The following is a 19,427-nucleotide window of genomic DNA, read 5'->3' as shown; positions in this document are numbered from 1 at the left end:
GATGAACGCGAAAAAGGCCCGGAAAGACTCATCCGTAGTCACCGGTACGTTTCTCGTTAATAATCATTATGCTTATGTACTATTTGATACTGGAGCAGATTTAAGCTTTGTTTCTGACCAATTTGAACCCCTTCTCGGTATTGAACCAAGCAAGTTAGACAATAATTACTCAATAGAATTAGCTAACGGGAAGCTAATTGAAACCAGTAAAATTGTCCGAAACTGCAATATTCTGTTAGAAAACCTTAGATTTCCAATCGATCTTCTACCCGTAGAGTTAGGCAGTTTTGATATAGTAGTAGGAATGGATTGGTTATCCAAAAATGGTGCTGAAATCATATACTCCGAAAAGCTAGTTCGTTTACCAACCCCAACCGGTCAGTTTCTGAGCATTCGAGGTGACCAGAGTAACACCGAGTTAAAACTCTCTAGTATCACAAAAACTCGCAAAATGTTAAGGAAAGGATGTCCCGCTTTTCTTGTCAATGTAGTCGACACAAAGGCTAAAGAGCGAAAGATAGAGGATATTCCTGTAGTACGGGATTTTCCAGAAGTTTTCCCTGAAGACTTGCCTGGATTACCTCCTCAGCGTCAAGTCGAATTTAGAATCGATCTGGTTCAAGATGCCGCTCCGATAGCTCGATCTCCGTACAGATTAGCACCATCGGAAATGCATGAGTTATCTAATCAGCTCTAGGAATTACTAGACAAAGGATTCATAAGACCAAGTTTCTCACCTTGGGGAGCTCCGGTCTTATTTGTGAAAAAGAAGGACGGTTCTTTTCGAATGTGTATCGATTACAGAGAACTGAACAAACTTACTATTAAGAATCGGTACCCACTACCGAGAATTGATGATTTGTTTGATCAGTTGCAAGGATCAAGCTATTACTCAAAAATCGACTTGCGGTCCGGGTATCATCAGTTACGTGTTGCAGAAAAGGATATTCCTAAAACCGCTTTCAGAACTCGTTATGGCCATTATGAATTCCTGGTCATGCCTTTTGGCCTAACGAATGCACCGGCTGTGTTCATGGATCTTATGAACAGAGTTTGTAAGCCATACTTGGATAAATTCGTGATAGTATTCATCGATGACATACTTATCTACTCACGAACCAAGAAAGAACATGAACAACACTTAAAACTGATTCTAGAATTGCTAAAAGAAGAAAAGTTATATGCCAAATTTTCCAAGTGCGATTTCTGGCTTCGAGAAGTCCACTTTTTAGGGCATGTAATCAATAAGAATGGTATCCTAGTTGATCCAACAAAAATTGAAGCAATTAAGAATTGGGAGACACCAAGATCACCCACTGGAGTGCGACAATTTTCAGGATTAGCTGGCTACTATCGTAGATTCATTGAAAATTTTCTTTTATAGCTCAACCCTTAACCCAATTAACCCCAAAAGACAAGAAATATGAGTGGAAAGAAAAACAAGAAGGAGCCTTCCAATTGCTTAAACAAAAGTTGTGTAGTGCACCAATCTTGTCCTTACCAGAAGGTACCAAGGGATTTGTAGTATATTGTGATGCGTCTCGCTTAGGTCTTGGCTGTGTGCTTATGCAACAAAACAAGGTGATAGCTTACGCGTCCAGACAACTCAAGGTGCATGAAAAGAACTACGCGACGCATGATTTGGAATTAGGAGCTGTTGTGTTTGCTCTTAAGATTTGGAGGCATTATCTGTATGGAACCAAATGTACAATATTTACTGATCACAAGAGTCTCCAGCATATCTTTGATCAGAAAGAGCTAAATATGAGGCAACGTCGATGGGTAGAATTACTCAATGATTACGACTGTGAGATTCGTTACCACAAGGGTAAAGCGAATGTTGTGGCTGATGCGTTGAGTCGAAAAGAAAGAGAAAAGCCTCTGCGTGTTCGTGCATTAGGGTTTACGATTCAAACGAGTCTTACTACTCGAATTCGTGATGCACAGCGTGAAGCTTTGAAACCGCAAAATGTAAGGTTTGAGAAATTGAGAGGACTTGAAAATGAATTTGTCACAAAGTCTGATGCGACACTATACCTACATGATCGAGTTTGGGTACCACTCTATGGAAATCTGCGTAATCTTGTTCTAGACGAAGCGCATAAGTCTGGATATTCGATCCATCCAGGATCAACCAAGATGTATAAAGATCTCCAAGAACATTATTGGTGGCCTAACTTGAAAAGAGACATAGCAGTGTATGTCAGCAAGTGCCTGACATGTTCCAAAGTGAAAGCTGAACATAGAAGACCGCCTGGACTACTGCAACAACCAGATATCCCTCAGTGGAAATGGGATAATATTACCATGGACTTCATAACCAAACTGCCAGTTACACCGCGAAGTTATAATGCGATTTGGGTAATTGTGGATAGATTAACTAAATCCGCTCATTTTATACCCATTAGAGAAAAAGACAGAATGGAGAAGTTAACTCAGCTGTATCTGAAAGAGATCGTAGCCGAACATGGAATACCAGTCTCAATCATTTCTGACAGAGATGGTCGATTTGTTTCTCGTTTTTGGCAATCTCTTCACGAATCCCTAGGAACTCGCTTAGATATGAGCACTGCCTATCACCCCCAGACAGACGGTCAAAGCGAGAGAACTATCCAAACATTGGAGGACATGCTGCGAGCCTGTATCATTGATTTCGGAAGTAGTTGGGATACTTATCTGCATTTAGCTGAATTCTCCTATAATAACAGCTACCACTCCAATATTAAGGCTGCACCGTTTGAAGCTTTGTACGGAAGAAAATGTCGATCTCCTCTTTGTTGGGCAGAAGTTGGAGAAAAGCAACTTACAGGCCCTGAAATTGTCCAAGAGACCACCGACAGAGTCTTTCAAATCAAGGATAAGTTAAAAGCTGCAGCCGACAGACAGAAAAGTTATGCGGATAATCGCAGGAGACCGTTGGAATTCCAGGTAGGAGACCAAGTGTTACTAAAGGTATCACCTTGGAAAGGCATAGTCAGATTCGGTAAAAGAGGAAAACTTAGCCCACGTTACGTTGGACCGTTCAAAATTACCGAACGAGTAGGGTCGGTAGCCTATCGACTCAACCTACCTTCAGAACTCAGTGGAACACACGACGTGTTTCACATATCCATTCTGAAGAAATGTCTTTCTGACGAATCGGTGATTATTCCTATTGAAGACATAAGGGTTGATGATAAGCTTCGATTTGTAGAAGAACCTGTTGAAGTCATGGACTGGAAAATCCAGAAGCTAAGGCATAACAGGATTAAGCTTGTCAAGGTTCGCTGGAATTCAAGACTTGGTCCCGAGTTCACGTGGGAACGTCAGGATCAAATGAAGACGAAATACCCTCACCTCTTCCCAGAAGAAACCGAAACCAGCACTACATCCTAAATTTCGGGACGAAATTTCTAAAAGGATGGGTGAATGTGACAACCGCCAAAAATTAGACTAATCTGGTAATTATCTTAACTGTAATCGTGTATTAATTAGTAAAATAAATACATAGGAATAATATTTTTAGTCAAAGTTTTGATTTTAGTTGAATTTTAAAAAAATATGGAACCCGAAAAAGTTCAATTTTGTCGTGTAGCTGACACTGTGCAGATTGACACCGGGTAATATCTCAAAACGAATAAATTCATAAACGTGTCAAGATGACCTTGAAAAATAAAATTTTATGTTAGGATATTAGAGATAGTGTATAAACTTAATTTTAAAAGGTTAGAATCGCGAAAATTAGAAAATAAGTAACCGAAAGCCATAGAGGACACCGTAAGAGCCCGACATTAAGTTTATCAGAAAATTATGTTTTTAGGCAGACATTGACTGTAATCTAATTTCGCTCAAAGTCTGATAAAAATTATTAGAAACGGAAGTCGTTTGGCTAGATAAATTACGAGATACGTTAAACGCTAACACCTAGATATTATCACATGTCATTATTCAAAACCACCTCTCCCTCTCCCTCTCCCATCTCTCTCGGCCGCCACATACACATAACCCAAACCCACCAATAAAAAGCTTGCATGTATGTATCCAATGATTACCTAGATTACTTGGAAGCTTCAAATATGGACACATGCACACTCTATACCATCCAACTCACAACCCTATACCTCTCTTTCTCTCTTCTTATAACCGGCCACCCCATCATCACCTTACCATCTCACATTTTCAAATTTTTACACACACAACACTTGATTAGGAGGTATTTGGTGGAGGTTTAAGCAAATAACAAGAAGTAGGAAGACAAAGGAAGGATTATAGCCAACACAAGGTCACATTAGCACCTCCATAGGCACCAAATCCGAAACCCAAGGTAACCCACTTCAAAGATTTGTGTATATTAGTTGTTATTTGATGTTTAAGGCTTGATTTTAGTATGTTTGGTTGTGTACATGCAAGTATAATATGGATATATGCATGTATGTATGTGACCGTGAGTTTGCATATGAATGTGTAAGATGGGTTTTGTTGATTATAGGACTTGTTATGGTTGCATTTAAGCTTGTATAGATTGTCCATATTGATGTTACTTGAGTTTGTTTAACAAATGGGTTTAGGTATTGTTTTAATAATGGAAGTAAATGTGTAAATGGTCAAAAGATTGGAAATGGATTATGGGTAAAAACACCCATTAGAACCATAGGTTTTGATTCTGGTATTGGATTGAAGTTGTAAGCTTGTTAAATGGTAAAATGGTTAAAGAAAGAATGATAATTTTGAAAACCCACATACTTGATTACTTGAAAAAGTTGTAAGTAATAATAATAATGGTTTTGAAAGGATCTTGGAAAAGAGTTGACAAAAATGTAGGGATTTGACTTTGTTGGAAAGTTACTTACACATGCAAGTAATACAAAAATTTGATTTTGATCATAAAGCTCATACTTGTCTTATATGGATTGAAAATGACAAACTAAGTGATTGAATGGGACATATGGAAAGGAATAAAATCTACTAGAAGTACTAGGATGCATGAAACATGATAACTTAGATAAACAAGAGTTTGTGTTAAACTTACTAACAAAGGAAACTTTGTAAATTGTACAAGATGTTTTGCAAAATGATTTGATAAGTGAACATAATCTTGTGTGGATGATTAAAGACTTGTGGTTAGGATTACTTTAGTAAACTCTATTGTAAAGATTGTTAGTATGATAATAAGGTTATTAAAAATTGCTACTTACTAGTAATAGAAACTTTGTTGTTAAAGAAATCAAGAATGTGTTTGTTAAAGGATAACAATGGGATGAAATAAGATGTTAATATGGGTTAATAAGATCTGGAAATTTTGGTACATAAACACCTTGTAGAGATTGTAGAAATAACATGTATAATTGTATAGTTGAAAACTTAAGCTAAGGCTTGAGCATGTGTAGTTAAAAATTTGTTTTGTGTGCATACTTGGTGCTAGATGATCAAACATGGATGTGATGATATATTACTTGTTATTATATGTATATTTGCTGTACCAAATGGTTTGGTTTTGACATTGTGACTTAAATAGCTTGTCGGTGACTTTAACGATCGGAAAGTTCGACTTTTAAGGTGAACCGACATGAGTTTTTGGAACAGAATTAAAACAGCTCCTAAAGTCATAATATTCTTATATTTAACATAAGTTAAAGTATAAGAAAAGTCAAGAATAGCAAAACTTAAACCAACACGGTTCGTGTCGCGAAAACCGACACGAAAACGTTAAAAATTGACATTTTTAAGAAATTGGCAACAAAATAAGAACAAAAACGTTTTTATTGAAAAACCAATAAAACTTGACTAAAACTATATAAAAAGTGTTCTAGATAATTTAAAACTAAAAGTTTCATAAAAATGACAACCGGTTCGTTTTTAAGCTCAAAATCAACGAAACCGGCAAAACCGACAAAACCGATTATAATAGAGTCAAAATTTTAAATAAAATAATAACTTGAATTTTTCCAAAACACTCCAGCAACTAAAGGTAATAATTTTTATAAATTTTAATAATTAAATTAAATTATTAAATAAAACAATTATTAGTTAATTATTACTTGTTTATATTTTTAAGTATAGAATTATAAGATTATAAGTAGTAAACTTTATGTGTTATGCTTGTGTGGAATTTTTAAAATAAGAATATGTATATTTTAGTCAAATGTAAGATTAACGAACGTGTACTAATATAGGAACGAGCGTTTATTCGAACACCGAAATCAAAGGTGAGTTCTTCCTCCGAAAAGCATATTGTATATCTATATTCGTATTTATATATATATGTTTTGAAAACGCATTATACTACAAATTGTCGTTATTGTGGGATGAATCAATTTGGTTAAATAACTGTTAACCGAATTGAGGGCACAGAAATGTTGGTAGATCTATCGGGGTGACGCCCCCCACTTCCATTCGCGTTGGGTTAAAAGTGGGAATATTTCGAGTATGGTACGTTTCGAGTTATCAAATTGGTAGTCATACACGCGTTGTATTCGTAGCTAGTTTACAACTAACGTTTTTTGTGCTTAAAGGTAAAATGTGGGTTTCGTTATTGTGTTATACCGTGTATGATCGGTTTTATTGGGAGTATAATGGTTGTACACCATTATATTCATGTGTTGTTATATATAAATTGTTTATATTTATATAATAAGTTTTTCTTCTCAGGAATAACTCACCAACATTCGTGTTGACCCAAATATTATTTAAATATGCTTTGCAGAAAAGTGAAGGTTTCGAGGTGGCATGGAAATGAGAGCGTGGGGTGTTTGAACAAAAGTGATGTGTTGTAAACCGTGCATCAGCACGTGTAATAAACTCTGATTTTGTAAAATGTTTCCTTATAATAAAAGATGATGCTTTGATTATTAAATGTTTATTATTGTTGACTATCGGCGTCTGTCATAACCCGAACGAATTAAAGTTAAGACTTACGCTGTGTTAAGTTAAGGTTTTCGGGGTGTGACAGCGAACATACCAGACAAGATAAGAGAGTGGAGATTGTGATGGTTTGGACATGTGAAGAGAAGACAGACGACGAATCCTGTTAGATCCGTAGAAAACATTATTACAGAAGAGAGGAGGGGTAGTGTAACATCTATGGATTTTTCTTGTTAATAAACGCTAGTTTTTCTACTCATTTAATAAAGTTATCGTATTCATATCATCATCTACATTTATTATTGTTGAATTATATGTTGTTTATTGAATAACATTAACTTTGTATGCGTAATTATATGATCCTATACTCATTTCATCATATACATGTTTAATCGTTAATATGACACGTTGAACCAGAATGCCTAGATTAATATTTTATAACATGTAACAAAATATTTTGTTAATATTTATTTTATCCTAAGTAATCAAATTAATTATGCAATTTAAAAATGGAACATTTTAACATTCTAAGTTAAACTTCTTCCTTAAGATAATTTATCTACTTCTTTTAGTTTGAAAAAAAATAAAAAAAAAATAAAATAATTTAATAAAAAAAAGTGTCGTGCACTTCATTCATCCCACACATATTTTTTTTGGTTATTATTTAATCATTATCATTAAGTTATCTCTTAATATTTAAACTAGTTTTATCTCTATCTCAATTGTATTCAAACCTCCTTACCTCCACTATAAATAGATGCTCTCATTCTCATTATTTTTCACACTAAATCTTATTCTCTCTTTTCTCTCTAAGCATAAACAAGTAAGTCTTATAATTATTTTGCTTTTCATTGTTGTTTTTATACGTTTTTTCTTTCTATTATGAATCTCAATTGTTTGTTCTTATGTTCTTGAGTTCTCCTATGAATCTTCGTAGTTGTTTATATACTCTCACCATGATCATCATAAATAGTTAATACAACCCTTACTTTTTGCATTAAAAATTATGATGATCATATTATTCCAATAAATCACAATTATTTTCTCAAGATTTTGGATCAAAAGTATAATTTTTCCATGAACAACTATGAATATTTTTATGATCTTTAAAAACTCATAAAATTATCATAAATATCATAAATTATAGTATTTACACTTTAAACCCTATACTTTCATAAATGACAATAAACATCCTAAACTATAATATTTGCACTTTGAACCCTATACTTACCTAAATGACAATAATACACAAAACTATATGATATTACACTCTTAACCTCGTACTTTCTGATTAATCGAAATCATTCTAAAAACATTTTGAGTTAGTATACAAATAGAGTATAAACCGAATATGTATGTATCTGACAAGCAAACGGTTCTGCCTAAGGCAAGAGTGGCGTAAATAATCACATTGGACCCATGACTCTTACCTGGGAATCAACTTGCTGGAGGTCATACTATTGGTTTAGAACATTCTAGTATGCGACACTCTAACTAATATAAAAATCGAAACTTAATCTAGGGCATCCCGTGACCGGTTCAACTAACTATTGCTCGTGTTCGTGTTCATCCATCAAGCAAGGTGAGTTCATAACCCCTTTTACATGTTTTTAAATGCTTTATAATTGGGGGTGGAAACATGCAACATTATATTCTATGTTTTATAAATGCTATTTGATTCAAACTTTATTCATAATATTCATTGTGTGTGATCATTACAAGCATATACTTAATCGCATGTACAACCATTAACTTGTTAAGCCCGTGGTAGTATGATGATAGATCTATTGGCCGACCCGCCCACTCAGGCCTCGGGTAGAGGCCTGTGTGTTCAGAATCCGACGATCGTTAAACATTAATCATAATAGTCTAATCGTAGGATTAGACGACTCGCTAATCATGTCAAAGGTTTGGTTGTAATCACTAAAGTATATAAATTAACTTAACACATATGAAATGTATTCATCATAATACATATTTTTCTATTTAAAAACCTATGTTCTCATCAACTATTTTTAGTTGACACTCTCGCATCTTTTTCAGGTAATGGAAATTAAGGAAGATCATTGAAGTTTCATATAGAGGATGAGTCAGACTTAGAAGTTTAATGAATAAATTGCTATGTCATGTTTTCTATTTTGGATTATCTTTGGTTTTAACAACTTGTTGGTTTATTTTAAGAAGAGTTTTTACATTTAATACAATGTGCATGATTTCAATCTACGCACGCCCCGGCGTTTCTGCCTTCGTACGGGGGGGGGGGGGGGGTTGACAGGTAGAGGACGACCTAAATTGACGTGGGATGAGAGGCTTCATGATTTGATAAACCTAAACCTCTCCGAGGACATGGTTGAGGATAGGAATTCGTGGAGAAGTAGAATTAAAGTTAAGAATTTTTAGGGAGAAAGGAATACCTTAGGGCTTATATTTACCTTATTTTGGCCATACACCATAATAGTATATTCTTTCCACATATATAGTATTAATATTATTATTAATAATTTTTATATTACTGTTGAACTTTGATTTCCTTTGTATTGCTTCATACATATGTACTTTAGAGCTGAGGGTCTATCTGGAAGCCACATCTTTATCCCTTTTTATAGAGGTACGGTGTGCCTACATCTCACCCTCCCCGGACCCTACTTATAGCTTTGTTGTTGGTGGGACTTCACTGGGTATGATTGATTCAATTGATTGATGTATTTAAAAAAAACTTGTTTACTACATGAGGTTAAATTAACTCATGTATTTCAGGAGTTGATTAAAATAAAATTTAATTTGTTAACACGTACAATCATCAAGATATGCCACTAAAAAATGAGCTTAAACAGTGTAATTTATAAAAACATTATTATATTTTTATTAGGTAGTATATAGATATTGTTTCGAAACAAGTCTAATAGCTAAAACATAAGAGAATGAGATGTAGAGAGAAAGTGAGAGATCTTGTTAATTATGTGTGTAGAATACAATGAGATATAAGAATATTATATAGGGATGAGAAAACTTGGAAATGAAGCCAGATCTATTTTAGGTGTTTATAACAATAATAATTATTATTCATAACACTCTCCCTTGGTTATCAACTTTTCATACGCTTCGGGATGCTGCCTCATTAAAAACATTGCTAGGAAAACCCATTGGCACAAAACCATAACTAAGGGAAAAAGAGTGCAGCGCGTATTGTCTCCCCCTGATTTATATATTCGTTAAAATGGTAAATATCGATCTTCTATGAATTCTTCAAAACTTTTGTACTCAATCATTTGTGTCTTCGCCCCTTCACATGCGAATCGTTATGCTGGACAATGTTGCATGACTGTCACGTGAAAACTTCTATTGTATCATCTATTGATACTCTGTTGTGTTTCTCTGCATCGACAAGACTAACAAAACTTGTTTTGATGGGTTAGTAAAATATAAACGCATATCTTTCATACCTGAAATATATGTTTTAACCCATTCTGATATCCCTTAGCTGGACAGATGCCGATAAATATAAATAAAGAAAATAATAATCATATATAGCTAACAATACGATATAATGCACATATGCATATAATTGTGGTATTTCAGAACTAATAACATTTCATATTCCCGTAGGAAATGATATAGAGTGCATTGTTGGACATCATTTAACGTACTCAAATGATGAATCTTGTCTTTGGTAAAATGTCTTAACATATTTTAGATGTACTTTAATGGATTGATAAACATATAATTGCACATATACTCGAACTGCAAGCTGAGTAATAATCACATCATGTCAATGTATTTCAAAACTTATCCTTCTAAAAGTTCTGCAGCTTCTCTCGATGATGTGTACATCATCATTATAAACTGTGATTATAAGAACTTTTAAGAGTAAAATTTTGATCAAAATATGGCTAATTACATCTAACTTATCTCCCTCCTTATCAAAATATTTCTTGATTGTACCACGTTCTATTCGACTATATTAGTCCATAAATAATAAGCATAACTCCATGCATTTTACATCCATCATGGATTTCTTTTCATCTTAACAAATTATACATGTGCATCACTTTTCCAGGATTTTTTCTTCACAAACTTGCTTATTTAACACATCAGTTTTTGTATCACATATCAAAAATCCATATTGTACCATATCTTTGTTTATTGAGATATTCCACTCATCATGTACATTATCTATTATATATGCTTATTGATGCACAAGAATTACATCATTAAGATGTATTAGTTAACATTTCAAGTATTCAATTACCTTAGAAAAATCTTCAGGAGTCCTATTTATGTTCAACATATTCAATAATCATAACATATTTAAATATGAATTTGTATACGAGCCATAGTGTTCTCGATTGTAAACTTTCAATATCAACTGTATCACAATATTTATTAGACGCTGATTAATTCTCTCTTTATAATACCATACTATTAAGGTATTGGAAAGTCATTATATCCACTACTAGAGAACACATCTCCTCATAATCAATCATAGGTCTATGCAAAATCCTCATGCCATCAATTTTACCTTATCTTTCTTAGTTTTATTTTCATATGATTTACATAAATGTAAGGCCCCATTACCAGTGCCTCACTTTGGACGTTGGATTTACTCATAAACACAGTTCTAAATATCAGAGTTATTTTAAACTTTACGCGGAAAATAATACTTCAATCATAATATAATACATATCCTTCAAATCTTTGTCTTAACAAACATTCAAGTCGTTAATCATAAAACATAGTCTTTAAAATAACATAACATTGCCTTGAGATGCCAGCATCTTCAATTCCATGCCATGTGTCCTCATCAAGTGAGCTGCCTCATCCTACTCACCTGTGTGCATACTAAAAGTCAGCTACGCTGAGTGAGTTCTAGTTCATCTATTAACTTACTTTTCATACACATATACGTGCCCGAAGGTACGCATTACATACATAACTTGTTCATCATTCATCCATATATATTCATAACAAACCTTACGTTATAAAGAGCATTTCTCCCTACATACCTCGGATATTATTAGGGTCCGGTGCCCTACATCCTCGGATATTATTAAGGTCCGGTTTCCCTTCTTCCTTGGATATTATTAGGGTCCGGTACCCTCCATCATCGGATATTATTAGGGTGCGGTGCCCTCCATCCTCGGATATTATTAGGGTCTGGTGCCCTCCATCCTCGGATATTATTAGGGTCTGGTCTCCCTTTCTTCCATACTATCATGCAATACCTTTCTTTATATATATAATTATAAGTTCATACGTACATTCATCATTCGTTCATCATATACAACATTCATATCATCAAACCATCACCTGGCAGTACGTGCAATATCCGAAGATAATTCACGCACCGACAGGCATTCATTCATACATAAATCATATAAGCCATACACTTATCACTTAAGGTAAGTGTATTAACTAATCACATCGAGTATGCACACAGCCCTGAAAACATAACAAGGAAGTGGGGCTAGAAACTCACCTGGATCCGGTTACGCTTGGAGCCAATAGTAATCCTTTTCTTTAATTGTGCACGGCTAACTATTAAATATATATATATATATATATATATATATATATATATATATATATATTTGTTAATTAACCTTATAATTAATTAAGTTGGTATTTTAGTTAACCAATGTTCTTGCTAAATTAGGCTTGTTTGTTTAACTTAAATTAATGGGCTAGCTTGTTTCAGATGGGCTTAATTAAATCAAGCACACCTGTTTGTTAATAGTATCTAGGCCAGCTGAGACCAGGCCCAAAGCCCAAACAGAAACTAGTCAACTGAGAAATCGGGGCAGAGAAGCCATGTTTGACCGAGAACCCGTGTTTGACCGAGAACCCGTGTTGACCGAGAATTCAGGTCATCGAGAACTCCATGTCTGATGCTTTCAGGTCCTATTTGTTTTCTATCTTTATTCCTTTCTTTGCCCATGTAACTGTTAATGGTCCATATCGTAACTTTAACCACCTTTTTCCATTCTCCTAAACCGTTTTACACCCAGTATTGTTACATCATCAATATCTAACCCAGTTTAGGTATAAATCTTAAACCTTTATCGAACGTATACCCGTTTCAGCTAGGTCTTTGACTAATCAAGTTGATTTAGTCCATTTTTAACATCAAGTTCACATTTTTATTGCATAAGGATGACCGATCTTCCTTCGTATCAATCCTTAGAGTAAACGGACTATAAAAATGTAATCTTTAAGATAAAACGTACCTTTACGATTCTCTCCGAGCTACGGTTAGCTTTAATACGTGATCTAGGACTCGTTTGCTTGCTTGTATGATTGAAGATCTAATACTTCTATGCTTTATTTTGGGTTCGGATCTTGGCCGCAAGGGTTAGGGGGTGTTTTGGCTTAAGTGTGTATTTTATGGTGTAGAATGGATGGAAATGGAAAGGATTAGGGTTTAAGGGGTATTTATACTCACTTAAGCCCATGGACCTAAAGCCCATATTTCCTTTTTAGTCCATAATTAAATCCATCTAATTAGCATACTTATCTTTCGATCTTTATTATTTTATTATTTTCGTACTAACTCAAGTAAACTTTTTCATCATAATAAATAATATAATAGATATCATTCTTTGAAATTTCGGGATGTTACAAGTCTACCCTCCTTAAAAGAGGTTTCGTGTAGAAACCTAACTCTTACTTAAACAATGCGGGGTAAAACTTGTGCATCGCTTCTTCAACTTCCCAAGTAGCATTCGATCCCTTTTGATGTTTCCATATCACTTTCACTAGAGGGATAACCTTATGACGAAGCTGTTTTTCTTTACGGTCCACTATCCCAACAGACTGCTCGACGTAGTTCAACTGTTGGTCAACCTCAATGTCTACTAACGGCACATGAGATGTGTCATCAGCTAGGCATATTCTCAAATGAGAAGCATAAAAGGTAGAGTGAATCTCTTCTAAATCTTCAGGTAATTCTAACTTGTAAGCCACTTCACCAACACGATCTATGATTTTAAATGGTCCAATGTACCTTGGACTCAACTTCCCTCTCTTCCTGAAGCGAATAATTCCTTTCCAAGGCGAGACCTTGAGCATCACATTGTCACCAACTTTGAACTCGATTGGTCGTCGTCGCTTATCAGCATAGGACTTCTATCGGTCTTGAGCAGCTTTCATTCTTGCTTTGATCTGATCGAACCTTGTCGAGGTTTCTTGAACAACTTCTAAACTTCCCATCTCTTCCTGACCAATCTCTCCCCAACATACTGGGGTTCTACAGCGTCTACCGTAAATCATCTCAAATGGTGGCATACCAATACTAGAATGGTAGCTGTTGTTATAGGAGAACTCTTCCAGATGCATATGATCATCCCAACTTCCCCTAAAGTCTAGGACACAAGCAGGTAGCATATCCTCAAGGGTTTGAATCGTCCTTTCAGACTGTCCATCTATTTGAGGATGATACGCCTTACTGATGTTCAGCCTCATTCCCATAGCTTCATGGAACTTCTTCCAAAATCTTGAAGTAAATCGAGTATCTCTATCGAACACAATCGACAGTGGCACTCCGTGCTTAGTCACAACCTCTTTTATGAACAAGCTGGCTAACGTTTCTGACGAGATAGCCTCTCGTAGAGGCAGAAAGTGAGCACTTTTGATCAAACGGTCCACAATCACCCAGATGGTATCATGATGCTTATCTGTACGATGTAGCTTAGTTATGAAATCCATGGTGATGTGTTCCCATTTCCATTCAGGTATTCCAAAGGTTGCATCTTCCCAAAAGGCTTCTGATGTTTGGCTTTAACTTGTAAACTACTTAAGCACTTACTGACATAATCTACCACATCAGTTTTCATAACCGGCCACTAATAGTCTCTCTTCAAGTCTTGGTACATCTTATTGGATCCTGGATGGATCAGATACCTAGACTTATGAGCTTCATCTAAGATTCGACCTCTAAGACCTCCATGACGTGGAATCCACACACGGTCAAATCTAGTCTTAACACCATACGTGTTTTCCATCAACTCGTCCTGCTGACCGAAAATCCTTTCCTTCTTTACTAGCCCTTCATCTACCCGTACCTCGGACTACACTTTGATGACTTCTTCAAAAAGACTTGAATTCATAATCAATTGGTATGACTTCACTGTTGCAATGACTTCTTCATTCTTACGGCTTAGCGCATCGGCGACCACGTTAGCTTTACCAGGATATTACTTTATATCACAGTCGTAGTCCTTTATCAACTCCATCCATCTACTCTACCTCATATTCAGTTCCTTTTGCTCAAAGAAATACTTCAAACTCTTATGATCGGTGTAAATAGTACACTTAGTACCATATAAGTAGTGTCTCCAAATCTTAAGAGCATGCACTACTACTGCTAGCTCTAAATCATGCGTCGGGTAGGTACTTTCATGAACTTTCAACTGTCTAGACGCATAAACTATAACTTTCACTCGTTGCATTAGCACACAACCTAACCCACGATACGAGGCGTCTGTACAAACAACCAAGTCTCGTCACCATAGGGTAAAGCAAGGATTGGAGCTTGCATGAGTCTTCTCTTTAATTTTTCGAAAGATTCCTCTTGAAACTTGCCCCAACTGAATACTATAGACTTTCGAGTCATACCGGTCAACGATGCGGCTATCTTGGAGAAACCTTTGATGAATCTCCTATAGTAGCCAGCTAACCCTAGGAAACTTCGTATGCCAGTCGGGTTCTGCGGAGTCTTCCAATTAGTTATCGCCTCAATCTTAGCTGGGTCCATGGTAATCCCTACAGGATTGATCACGTGACCTAGAAATTGCACTTCTCGCAACCAGAACGCGCATTTTGGAAATTTAGAATACAACTTTTCTTCCTTCAGAACCTCCAACACTTCCCTCAAATGCTCTACGTGATCAAACTCACTCTTTGAATAAATCAATATATCATCAATGAAGACGATAATTGACTTATTCAACATCGGCCGACACACCCTATTCATCATGTCCATAAATGCTGCGGGAGCATTCGTGAGACCAAATGGCATCACGAGGAACTCGTAGTGGCCATACCGCGTCTGAAACGTTGTCTTAGGAATGTATGCCTCTTTCACTTTCAATTGATGATAGCCTGACCTGAGATCTATTCGTGAGAACCAACTTGAACCTTGCAGTTGGTCAAACAGATCATCAAGCCTTGGAAAAGGATATCTATTCTTTACCATAAGCTTGTTCAACTCACGATAGTCAATGCACATTCTCATACTTCCATCCTTCTTCTTAACGAATAATACTGGTGCGACCCACGGGGAAACACTTGGTCTTATAAAACCTTTGTCGAGGAGCTCTTGCAGTTGGTACATCAGTTCTTTCATCTCGGACGGTGCTAGACGGTAAAACGCTTTCGTGACGGGCTGGGCTCCTGGTATTAAATCTATCTGGAATTCTATCTCTCGCTCTAGTGGCAACCCCGGAAGATCCTTGGGGAATACTTCTAGGTAATCGCGCACGATAGGAACATCTTTCACTTCTTTCGTCTCGGCCATAGCGTTGACAACATACGCCAGGTAGGCACCGCACCCTCGCCTTAACAAACCCTAAGCTTTTATCATCGAAATGACATTAAGCCCGGAACTTTCCTTATCACCATAAACCGTCGCCGCACTACCATCCAAGGACTTTGACCTTATTATCCTACTCTTATACACTATCTGAGCTTCAAACTCAGCTAACCAATCCATTCCCAAAACCACATCGAACCCTCCTAAGGTCATAACATACAAAGTAATAGGGAACTCATGCCCCTATAACTCTATCTTACAGTCCTTAACCATTTTCATTATTTTAACCGAGGTGTCACTAGCGGTTTCTACTATAAAGGTTTCAGACACTCGGCAATATTTCATTTTAGCTAGTTTACTAAATGGTGTGGCTAAGAAAGTTTTGTTGGCACCTGAATCAAATAATACGAAAGCAAAAATGTCGTTTACTAGAAACGTACCGGTCACGACATCTGGAATTTGTTTGGATTGCTCTTGGGTTAGCATGTAGGCTCTGGTCCTTGGCCTAGCTTGATCTCCATCCTTCTTCCCACTTCCTCCAGCTTCACCCTCAGTGCATTCCCTTGCAAAATGACATGTCTTATCGCACTTATAACATGTGGATTTCGCATTGCATTCGCTAGCATAGTGCCCCACCTTTCCACACTAATAGTAGGCATTTGTCCCAATCTTGCACTCTCTGCCATGCGTCTTCCCACATTTGTGACACACATCCGAACCAGTACCCAACTTGCACTCACCACCGTGCACCTTTCCACACGTCTTGCATGTCTTTCTCTCCACACCCTTTGCTTATTGTCCTTAGGGTTCCATAACTAAGTACCTGATCGCTTGACAGGAGCGACCCACTTCTTATCCGTTTTTTCTTCCGCCACCACATCATCTGCCAAAAAGTCTTCGTAGACCATTTATGCAAGCCCTACAGCAGAATCAAAGGTACCAGGTCTACTATCCATGACCAAGACGCGAGCATTCTGTGGCAGTCCCTTGATGTAACACTTAATCCGCTTGGCTTCGGTGTTCACCAGGTCTGGCACCAACCTAGACATGCGGTTGAATTCAATGGTGTATTCGCGGTGTGTCATCTTACCCGCCTTCAGATTCAAGAACTTCATTTCAACCCTTCAACCTCCGCATCCGCACAAAAATTCTTCATTACCAATTCCTTCAGATCATCCCACCTCATAGCTTTAATCTCTTCTCGGGTTTTCCTCTGTTCAACATACTCCCACAAGTACATAGCTTCATCACCAAATGATTGGGTAGCATAACCCACAACTTGGTCGGGACGGCACTCGCTAATTCGGATAACCTTATCCATTGTGGTTATCCATTAAAGAGTAGAGATTGCGTCTCTCAAACCAATTAGCTTCGGCGGGTCGTATCCCTTGAAAGACTTATAGTTACACCCGCCTCGGCCTCTTTTCCTGTCATCGACCTTAACAGACCGAACTTCACTTGAATCACCCTTCTCTCTCTTTCTCTCATCACCTCTCTTACCATTCTCTCCTGACCGCTCAGAAGTTCTTGCATGACTTCTATCAGACCCTTCAGGACTCAAGTTCTTCACAGCGGCGACTACAGCTTGAACAATTGCTGCTTGAATCAAAGGGTCAGGTTGATGCCCTTCGTTGTTGCTCAGGTTTCGCCCTGCTGCGCTTCCTTCTTCTCTTGGGTTAGAGGCTGATTCTACAAAAGGTGGTCGGACAGTGCGTGGCCTACCATGATGTCCAGTGCGACCTCATGTTCCAACAACTGCCCTAGCTCTAGCCATCATTTTGGAAGGGGCAAACACAAAAACCATCACCCAAGGAACTATTTAGTACAAGGATAGTAAGTCTAACAGGTAATAATAGTGGCCAGCTGTGATTAGCTGATCACGTTACTTTCTGTGTCCTATACAATTCCCTTTATGAGTCTGTTTGTGCTAAGTTCTACTTTTAAACAGTCAATCAATCAGATAATCAATTAATCATATCTCTAACATTCACATATCCCTTCTTTAACAATTAAGCTAACATTAACATGCATTATTCAATAATATCTTTACCTTTACTGAGATTGCTTGAGTGACACATGGTTTTATTGAACTGACATCTCCTTTCTTTTCTTACTTTAATCCCACTCTCTGTTCGAGTCTAAGCATGTGGATGCTTAAATCTCTCGAACTTTGCTCTGATACCATCTGTAACAGCCCAACTACCACCACACCATAATATTGTCCGTTTTAGGCGGGACGTACCACCATCGCCTCATGGATTTCCTTTTGGTTGCCCAGGTGGTTACCCAGCCTCATACTACTCCCACCTGAGCACGCTTAATTGTGGAATTATCCTTTCATCCACTACCATTAAGCGCTTAAAACGCGTTATGACGGGGAAGGTATCCACCTCCTTATAAATAAGGCTTAGTTCTCCTTCCCAACCGATGTGGGATGCCACAATCCATCCCCCCCCCCTTAGGGGTCCAGCGTCCTCGCAGGACCTGGCACCATCAGTCCGGCCCTGGCTCTGATACCAACTTGTAAGGGCCCGTTAACGGTGCCTCACTTTGGACGTTGGATTTACTCATAAACACAGTTCTAAATATCAGTGTTAATTAAAACTTTACGCGGAAAATAAAACTTCAACCATAATATAATACATATCCTTCAAATCTTTGTCTTAACAAACATTGAAGTCGTTTAATCATAAAACATAGTCTTTAAAATAACATAACATTGCCTTGAGATGCCAGCATCTTCAATTCCATGCCATGTGTCCTCATCAAGCGAGATGCCTCATCCTACTCACCTGTGTGCATACTAAAAGTCAGCTACGCTGAGTGAGTTCTAGTTCATCTATTAACTTACTTTTCATACACATATACGTGCCCGAATGTACGCATTACATACATAACCTGTTCATCATTCATCCATATATATTCATAACAAACGTTACGTTAAAGAGCATTTCGCCCTACATACCTCGGATATTATTAGGGTCCGGTGCCCTACATCCTCAGATATTATTAGGGTCCGGTTTCCCTTCTTCCTCGGATATTATTAGGGTCCGGTACCCTC

Source organism: Bidens hawaiensis, unplaced genomic scaffold (genome assembly GCF_021521415.1).
Source record: "Bidens hawaiensis isolate Kalapana, Puna unplaced genomic scaffold, B.hawaiensis_p1.1 tig00035856_1, whole genome shotgun sequence".
Classification (NCBI taxonomy): Eukaryota; Viridiplantae; Streptophyta; class Magnoliopsida; order Asterales; family Asteraceae; genus Bidens; species Bidens hawaiensis.
This window is presented reverse-complemented; position numbering follows the sequence as displayed.